Source organism: Triticum urartu, chromosome 7A (assembly GCF_056163025.1).
Source record: "Triticum urartu cultivar PI428250 chromosome 7A, HENAU_Tu73, whole genome shotgun sequence".
NCBI classification, from domain to species: Eukaryota; Viridiplantae; Streptophyta; class Magnoliopsida; order Poales; family Poaceae; genus Triticum; species Triticum urartu.
Genome location: NC_141879.1, coordinates 377,524,327 through 377,532,221, shown reverse-complemented (window position 1 = coordinate 377,532,221; position 7,895 = coordinate 377,524,327).

Here is a 7,895-nt window from a genome sequence, read left to right as displayed (position 1 = left end):
CTAAGTTGGGGACTAAGCTGCTTTTTAGTACTACTTGTCACCCCCAAACTGATGGACAAACTGAAGTAGTCAATAGAACATTGTCTACTATGCTTAGGGCTGTTTTGAAGAATAACAAGAAAATGTGGGAAGAATGCTTGCCTCATATTGAATTTGCTTATAATCGCTCATTGCATTCTACTACTAAGATGTGCCCTTTTGAAATTGTGTATGGTTTCCTACCTCGTGCACCTATTGATTTGTTGCCTCTTCCATCTTCGGAGAAGGTTAATTTTGATGCTAAAGAACGTTCTGAATTGATTTTAAAAATGCATGAGTTAACTAAGGAAAACATTGAGCGTATGAATGCTAAATATAAACTTGCTGGAGATAAGGGTAGAAAACATGTTGTGTTTGCACCTGGAGATCTTGTTTGGTTACATTTGCGTAAAGATAGATTTCCTAATCTGCGCAAATCAAAGCTAATGCCACGTGCTGATGGTCCTTTTAAGGTGTTAGAGAAAATAAATGATAATGCATATAAACTTGAGCTACCTGCAGATTTTGGGGTTAGTCCCACTTTTAATATTGCAGATTTGAAGCCTTATTTGGGTGAGGAAGATGAGCTTCCGTCGAGGACGACTTCATTTCAAGAAGGGGAGGATGATGAGGACATCAATACCATTGTTACACCCACAGCCCCTACTGTTACATATACTGGACCAATTACTAGAGCTCGCGCACGCCAATTAAATTACCAGGTATTTTCGTTTCTTGGTAATGATTCTAATGTTCATGAGATTATGATGCTGCCTAAATTGGATACATTTGTTTTGCTTTCAAATGAAGGGCCTAGCTTGGAGAAGGATGAACATTGGAGCAAGAACACGCATGAAGTTGATGGCATGCGCAAGGGGATCAAGAACGGAGTTACAAGTGATGATTTCAGGACTTTGAAGCCGCCATAAGGAGTGCATGAAGCCATGGACGAAATATACAAGATGCCACTTCATAATATTCGTCCATAGGCTATTCTAGGTGCTGCGTCACCTTATTAATGGGCCAGGCCCATGTAATTTCGAAATACTTAAGTATAGGCTATTTTTAGAGTCCGTATGTGTGGGGAAACAAGAGTTAGGGTTGGTTTCGGACCCCACCCTCAAGGGCCACGAAATTCCCCTCTCTTCCTCCATATATACAGCCCTTAGGGCGTCGTTTAGACTTTGGGTTTTGTTTAGATTAAAAGTTCGCCATAGCTGCAACTTCTCGTACTTCGTTTGTGTCCGACGACCAGACCAAGACGTCACAGAACCCCACCTTGATCAATAAAGCTTTCATCTTATATTCGCAATATCCAGATTGCAATCTCAGTTTCTTGCTTGTTCTTCGTTTGCTCGCAGGAAACAGGCCCTCGTGGTCAGGTTGATCGTGCTCCGGCGTGGTCAATAACCCCTCGGAAGTTGGTTTAGCGATTGCTAAGGCGCGACGTCTCGCACGTTCGTAGTCGGATCGTCAAGGTCGAGTCCCACAGAAAACGATAGCCACCATCTCATCGAAACATCGGGACACCTTTGCCTCTATCAGGATACATTTGTTTTGCTTACAAATGAAGGGCCTAGCTTGGAGAAGGATGAACATTGGAGCAAGAACACGCATGGAGTTGATGGCATGCGCAAGGGGATCAAGAACGGAGTTACAAGTGATGATTTCAGGACTTTGAAGCCGCCATAAGGAGTGCATGAAGCCTTGGACGAAATATACAAGATGCCACTTCATAATATTCGTCCATAGGCTATTCTAGGTGCTGCGTCACCTTATTAATGGGCCAGGCCCATGTAATTTCGAAATACTTAAGTATAGGCTATTTTTAGAGTCCGTATGTGTGGGGAAACAAGAGTTAGGGTTGGTTTCGGACCCCACCCTCAAGGGCCATGAAATTCCCCCCTCTTCCTCCATATATACAGACCTTAGGGCGTCATTTAGACTTTGGGTTTTGTTTAGATTAAAAGTTCGCCATAGCTGCAACATCGCGTACTTCGTTTGTGTCCAAGGACCAGACCAAGACGTCACAGAACCCCACCTCGATCAATAAAGCTTTCATCTTATATTCGCAATATCCCGATTGCAATCTCAGTTTCTTGCTTGTTCTCCGTTTGCTCGCAGGAAACAGACCCTCGTGGTTAGGTTGATCGTGCTCCGGCGTGGTCAATAACCCTCGGAAGTTGGTTTAGCGATTGCTAAGGCGCGACGTCTCGCACGTTCGTAGTCGGATCGTCAAGGTCGACTCCCACAGAAAACGATAGCCACCATCTCATCGAAACATCGGGACACCTTAGCCTCTATCAAGCACAGTACCGTCGTTGAGCGTTTATTCAATTTTGCATCTCTGAATTGATTATTGCTGACCCTTTTTGCTACCATACTATAAGCCTTCCCAGCTCCACATACATCTACGTCGTGCGTTTGACTCTCCCTGGCAATCGCTCTATCCAAGCTTTTGAGAGTTTTTGACTACAACGGTTGCCGATCACCGCCTGCTGCTGGGTAAGAACTGGTAAGAATTTGAGATTTGCTTGACGGATTTGTGACACCCGCCACCACCACCACTTGTTAGTAGTCTGTAGGATCATATTCTTGTGTGTTTCTATTGCTGCTAACCATGCCAGGATCACAAGCCGACGAGACTGACTGGGAGAACTTGACGAACAAGGAGCTTCATGATACGTTTCAGCAAATGATGAGTGGACAGGTGCAAGATGTGATAAACAGATTTGAAGAGGCCATGGAGAAGATAGATGGCATGGAGAAGACGTTTGAAACAAAGCTCGATAACAAGTTTGCTGAATTGCTTTCGCGTTTTCCACCACCACCACCGGCTGCTCCTGCCGCACCTCTGCAACAACAGCAACAACATCGACTACCTCCACGTCAGGAAACAGCCCTCCGCCGAGCGAGCCGTGTCCCTCTTCAGTCGGGCCAAACTGCTGGTGCTGCTGTTGATACTTCTGTGGCTCCTACTGCTGATGTGGAGGAGGATGATTATGTGGGAGATTATGAGGATGAGGTTGATCAAAATCAGAACTACGTGCCACCACCAGCACAGCAACCACCAGGTCGTCCACATGCAAATAATGGCAATTGTAGGGCTCACCCTCAGGTACGAGATCATGACCATCTCCCTAAACTAAAATTGAATATTCCACCATTTGAGGGTAGATATGTTCCTGATATATATCTTACTTGGGAGTTAGAAACTGAACAACGATTTACATGTTTACAATATCCCGAGGAGAGACGTGTTCCTGCTGCTGTTTGTGCATTCACTAGTTTTGCATGTGTTTGGTGGTCTGAGCATTGTAGATTATATCCTATTCCGGCTACTTGGGCTGCTTTGAAAACTGCTATGCGTATTCGTTGGGTTCCACCATATTATCAACGTGAATTACTTCAAAAATTGCAGCGCTTAAGACAGGGAAAAAATTCTGTAGAAGAATATTATCAGGAATTACAAACTGGCATGATTAGATGTGGTATTGTTGAGGAGAATGAAGCTATGCTTGCACGTTTTATGGGTGGATTAAATAGAGAGATTCAGACGATTCTAGAGTATAAGGAGTATACTAATATCACTCGTTTATTCCATCTTGCTTGTAAAGCTGAACGTGAAGTGCAGGATCGACAGGCATTGGCGCGGACTAACTTTTCTGCAGGTCGACCTTCATCATGGACACCACGTGCATCATCTACTTCCACACGTTCTGCTACACCGGCGCCTCCGTCGGCTGCCACCTCCAACCGTGATACAATAAAGCAGGCACAATCACCACTATCTGCCAAGAGCACACCTTCTGCGCCTGCAAAGAGCTCTTCTTCATCCATGGCATCAACAGGGCAAACACATGATATTATTTGTCGACGTTGCAAGGGTGGAGGTCATTATGCGAGAGAATGCCCATCTAAGCGTGTGATGATTGTTACTGAGGATGGTGGGTATGAGTCCGCTAGTGACTATGATGAGGAGACTTTGGCTCTTATTACACGTGACGAACACGGTGGAGACGATTCTGATCATGAGACGCAATACATGGCTCCTGAAGATGCTGACAGGTATGAATGTTTAGTTGCTCAACGTGTTTTGAGTGTGCATGTTACACAAGCTGAGCAAAATCAGAGGCATAATTTGTTCCATACAAAGGGAGTTGTGAAGGAACGTTCTGTTCGCGTGATCATAGATGGAGGGAGTTGCAACAACTTGGCTAGCATCGAGATGGTGGAGAAGCTATCTCTCACCACAAGACCACATCCACATCCTTACTACATCCAATGGTTCAACAACAGCGGCAAGGTTAAGGTAACACGTACTGTTCGTGTGCATTTTAGTATCTCTACATATGCTGATTATGTTGATTGTGATGTGGTACCTATGCAAGCATGTTCCTTATTACTTGGTCGACCATGGCAATTTGATAAAAATTCTATACACCATGGTAGAAACAATCAGTATACTCTTGTTCATAACGATAAAAATATTACTTTGCTTCCTATGACTCCTGATTCCATTTTGAAAGATGATATTAATAGAGCTAATAAAGCAAAACAGGAGACAAATAAGAGTGAAAATCAGATTGTGGCAAAAGAATTTGAGCACCAAATGAAGCCTAATAATAAACCATCTACTGCTGTTTCTGAAATTAAATTGAAAAGTGCATGTTTACTTGCCACCAAATCTGATATTGATGAGCTAGATTTTAGCAAATCTGTTTGCTATGCTTTTGTGTGCAAAGAGGCATTATTTTCATTCGAGGACGTGCCTTCCTCTTTGCCCCCTGCTGTCACTAACATTTTGCAGGAGTTCGCCGACGTCTTTCCACAAGACGTGCCACCGGGATTAGCACCTATTCGAGGGATTGAGCATCAAATTGACTTAATTCCCGGTGCTTCGCTACCCAACCGTGCACCATACCGTACCAATCCAGAGGAGACGAAGGAGATTATGCGTCAAGTACAAGAACTGCTCGACAAAGGTTATATACGCGAATCCCTTAGTCCTTGTGCTGTTCCTATCATTTTAGTGCCGAAAAAGGATGGTACGTCGCGTATGTGCGTTGATTGTAGAGGCATTAATAATATTACTATTCGTTATCGTCATCCTATTCCTAGGCTAGATGATATGCTTGATGAATTGAGTGGCTCTACAATATTCTCCAAAGTTGATTTGCGTAGTGGATACCATCAAATTCGTATGAAATTTGGTGATGAATGGAAAACAGCATTTAAAACCAAGTTTGGATTATATGAGTGGTTAGTCATGCCTTTTGGGTTAATGAACGAAGTTTTACGTGCTTTCATTGGACGATTTGTGGTAGTTTACTTTGATGACATATTGATTTATAGCAAATCTTTGGAGAAACATTTGGAACATTTACGTGCTGTTTTTCTTGCTCTACGTGATGCACATTTTTTTGGAAACCTTGGAAAGTGCACCTTTTGCATCGACGGAGTATCTTTTCTTGGCTATGTTGTTACTCCACAAGGAATTGAAGTTGATAAAGCCAAGATTGAAGCTATTGAGAGTTGGCCGCAGCCCAAAACGGTCACACAAGTGAGGAGTTTCCTTGGCCTCGCTGGTTTCTATAGGCGTTTTGTGTGAGATTTGAGCACCATTGCTGCACCTCTCAACGAGCTTACAAAGAAGGACGTGCCTTTTGTCTGGGGTACCGCACAGGAAGAAGCCTTCACAGTATTGAAAGATAAGTTGACACATGCTCCTTTACTCCAACTTCCTAATTTCAATAAGACTTTTGAGCTTGAATGTGATGCTAGTGGAATTGGATTAGGAGGTGTGTTATTACAAGATGGAAAACCTGTTGCATACTTTTCTGAAAAATTGAGTGGGCCTAGTCTGAACTATTCTACTTATGATAAAGAATTATATGCTCTTGTTCGAACCTTAGAAACATGGCAACATTATTTATGGCCCAAGGAATTTGTTATACATTCTGATCATGAATCTTTGAAACACATTAAAAGTCAAGCAAAACTGAACCGTAGACATGCTAAATGGGTTGAATTCATTGAGACTTTCCCTTATGTCATTAAACACAAGAAGGGTAAAGAAAATGTTATTGCTGATGCCTTGTCTCGTCGTTATACTATGCTTTCACAACTTGACTTTAAAATATTTGGTTTGGAGACCATCAAAGATCAATATGTTCATGATGCTGAATTTAAAGATGTATTGCAGAATTGTAAGGAAGGGAGAACTTGGAACAAGTTTGTTCTTAACGATGGATTTGTGTTTCGTGCTAACAAGCTATGCATTCCAACTTGAAGCCTTATTTGGGTGAGGAAGATGCGCTTCCGTCGAGGACGACTTCATTTCAAGAAGGGGAGGATGATGAGGACATCAATACCATTGTTACACCCACAGCCCCTACTGTTACATATACTGGACCAATTACTAGAGCTCGCGCACGCCAATTAAATTACCAGGTACTTTTGTTTCTTGGTAATGATTCTAATGTTCATGAGATTATGATGCTGCCTAAATTGGATACATTTGTTTTGCTTACAAATGAAGGGCCTAGCTTGGAGAAGGATGAACATTGGAGCAAGAACACGCATGGTGTTGCTGGCATGCGCAAGGGGATCAAGAATGGAGTTATAAGTGATGATTTCAGGACTTTGAAGCCGCCATAAGGAGTGCATGAAGCCTTGGACGAAATATACAAGATGCCACTTCATAATATTCGTCCATAGGCTATTCTAGGTGCTGCGTCACCTTATTAATGGGCCAGGCCCATGTAATTTCGAAATACTTAAGTATAGGCTATTTTTAAAGTCCGTATGTGTGGGGAAACAAGAGTTAGTGTTGGTTTCGGACCCCACCCTCAAGGCCCACGAAATTCCCCCCTCTTCCTCCATATATACAGCCCTTAGGGCGTCGTTTAGACTTTGGGTTTTGTTTAGATTAAAAGTTCGCCATAGCTGCAACTTCGCGTACTTCGTTTGTGTCCAACGACCAGACCAAGACGTCACAGAACCCCACCTTGATCAATGAAGCTTTCATCTTATATTCGCAATATCCCGATTGCAATCTCAGTTTCTTGCTTGTTCTTCGTTTGCTCGCAGGAAACAGACCCTCGTGGTCAGGTTGATCGTGCTCCGGCGTGGTCAATAACCCTCGGAAGTTGGTTTAGCGATTGCTAAGGCGCGACGTCTCGCACGTTCGTAGTCGGATCGTCAAGGTCGACTCCCACAGAAAACGATAGCCACCATCTCATCGAAACATCGGGACACCTTAGCCTCTATCAGAAGGGAGTACGATGAATCCATGGGTTTTGTCGTAAACTGTAAACTCGTGTTTCCTTCAAACCAAGCCCTCAATGTGGCAGTTTTCTGCAATTAACTACAATATGGCACTATGATAAGAAAGGACTTTTCTAAGTCAAATCTGCATGCAAAGTAGCACGAGACTCTAAAGCGCATGAATCTATGAAAGGGCTACATGAATATTCCAGTCTAGTGGGAAACACATTGTTTTGAATGGAAGAGACTATGGTCACTCCCACTGCCGGCACTAAAATGCAGAGGCATGGATATCGATACCAGATGCCCCCCCCCACACACACACTATTTTAGATTAAATTAAGATGGAGGCCACATATTTGTAAATGCAAATTGGTTGAACCAATCTGGAGAGGCCTACAAATGTACAAATGGAGGATATAAGAGAGGTAATTGTTGGATGCCCAAGTGGCCCCTCTCTCCTACAGGAAATTTTCAATCTGAATGAAGATAAGAGGCTCACAGCTTGTTGCTCAATCTGTATCTGTTGGGCAGAAAGGAATAAAGCAAACTGAGGATAAAAAACAAGACCAATTGGAGAGATAATGATCTCCATCACTGTTTGTGTT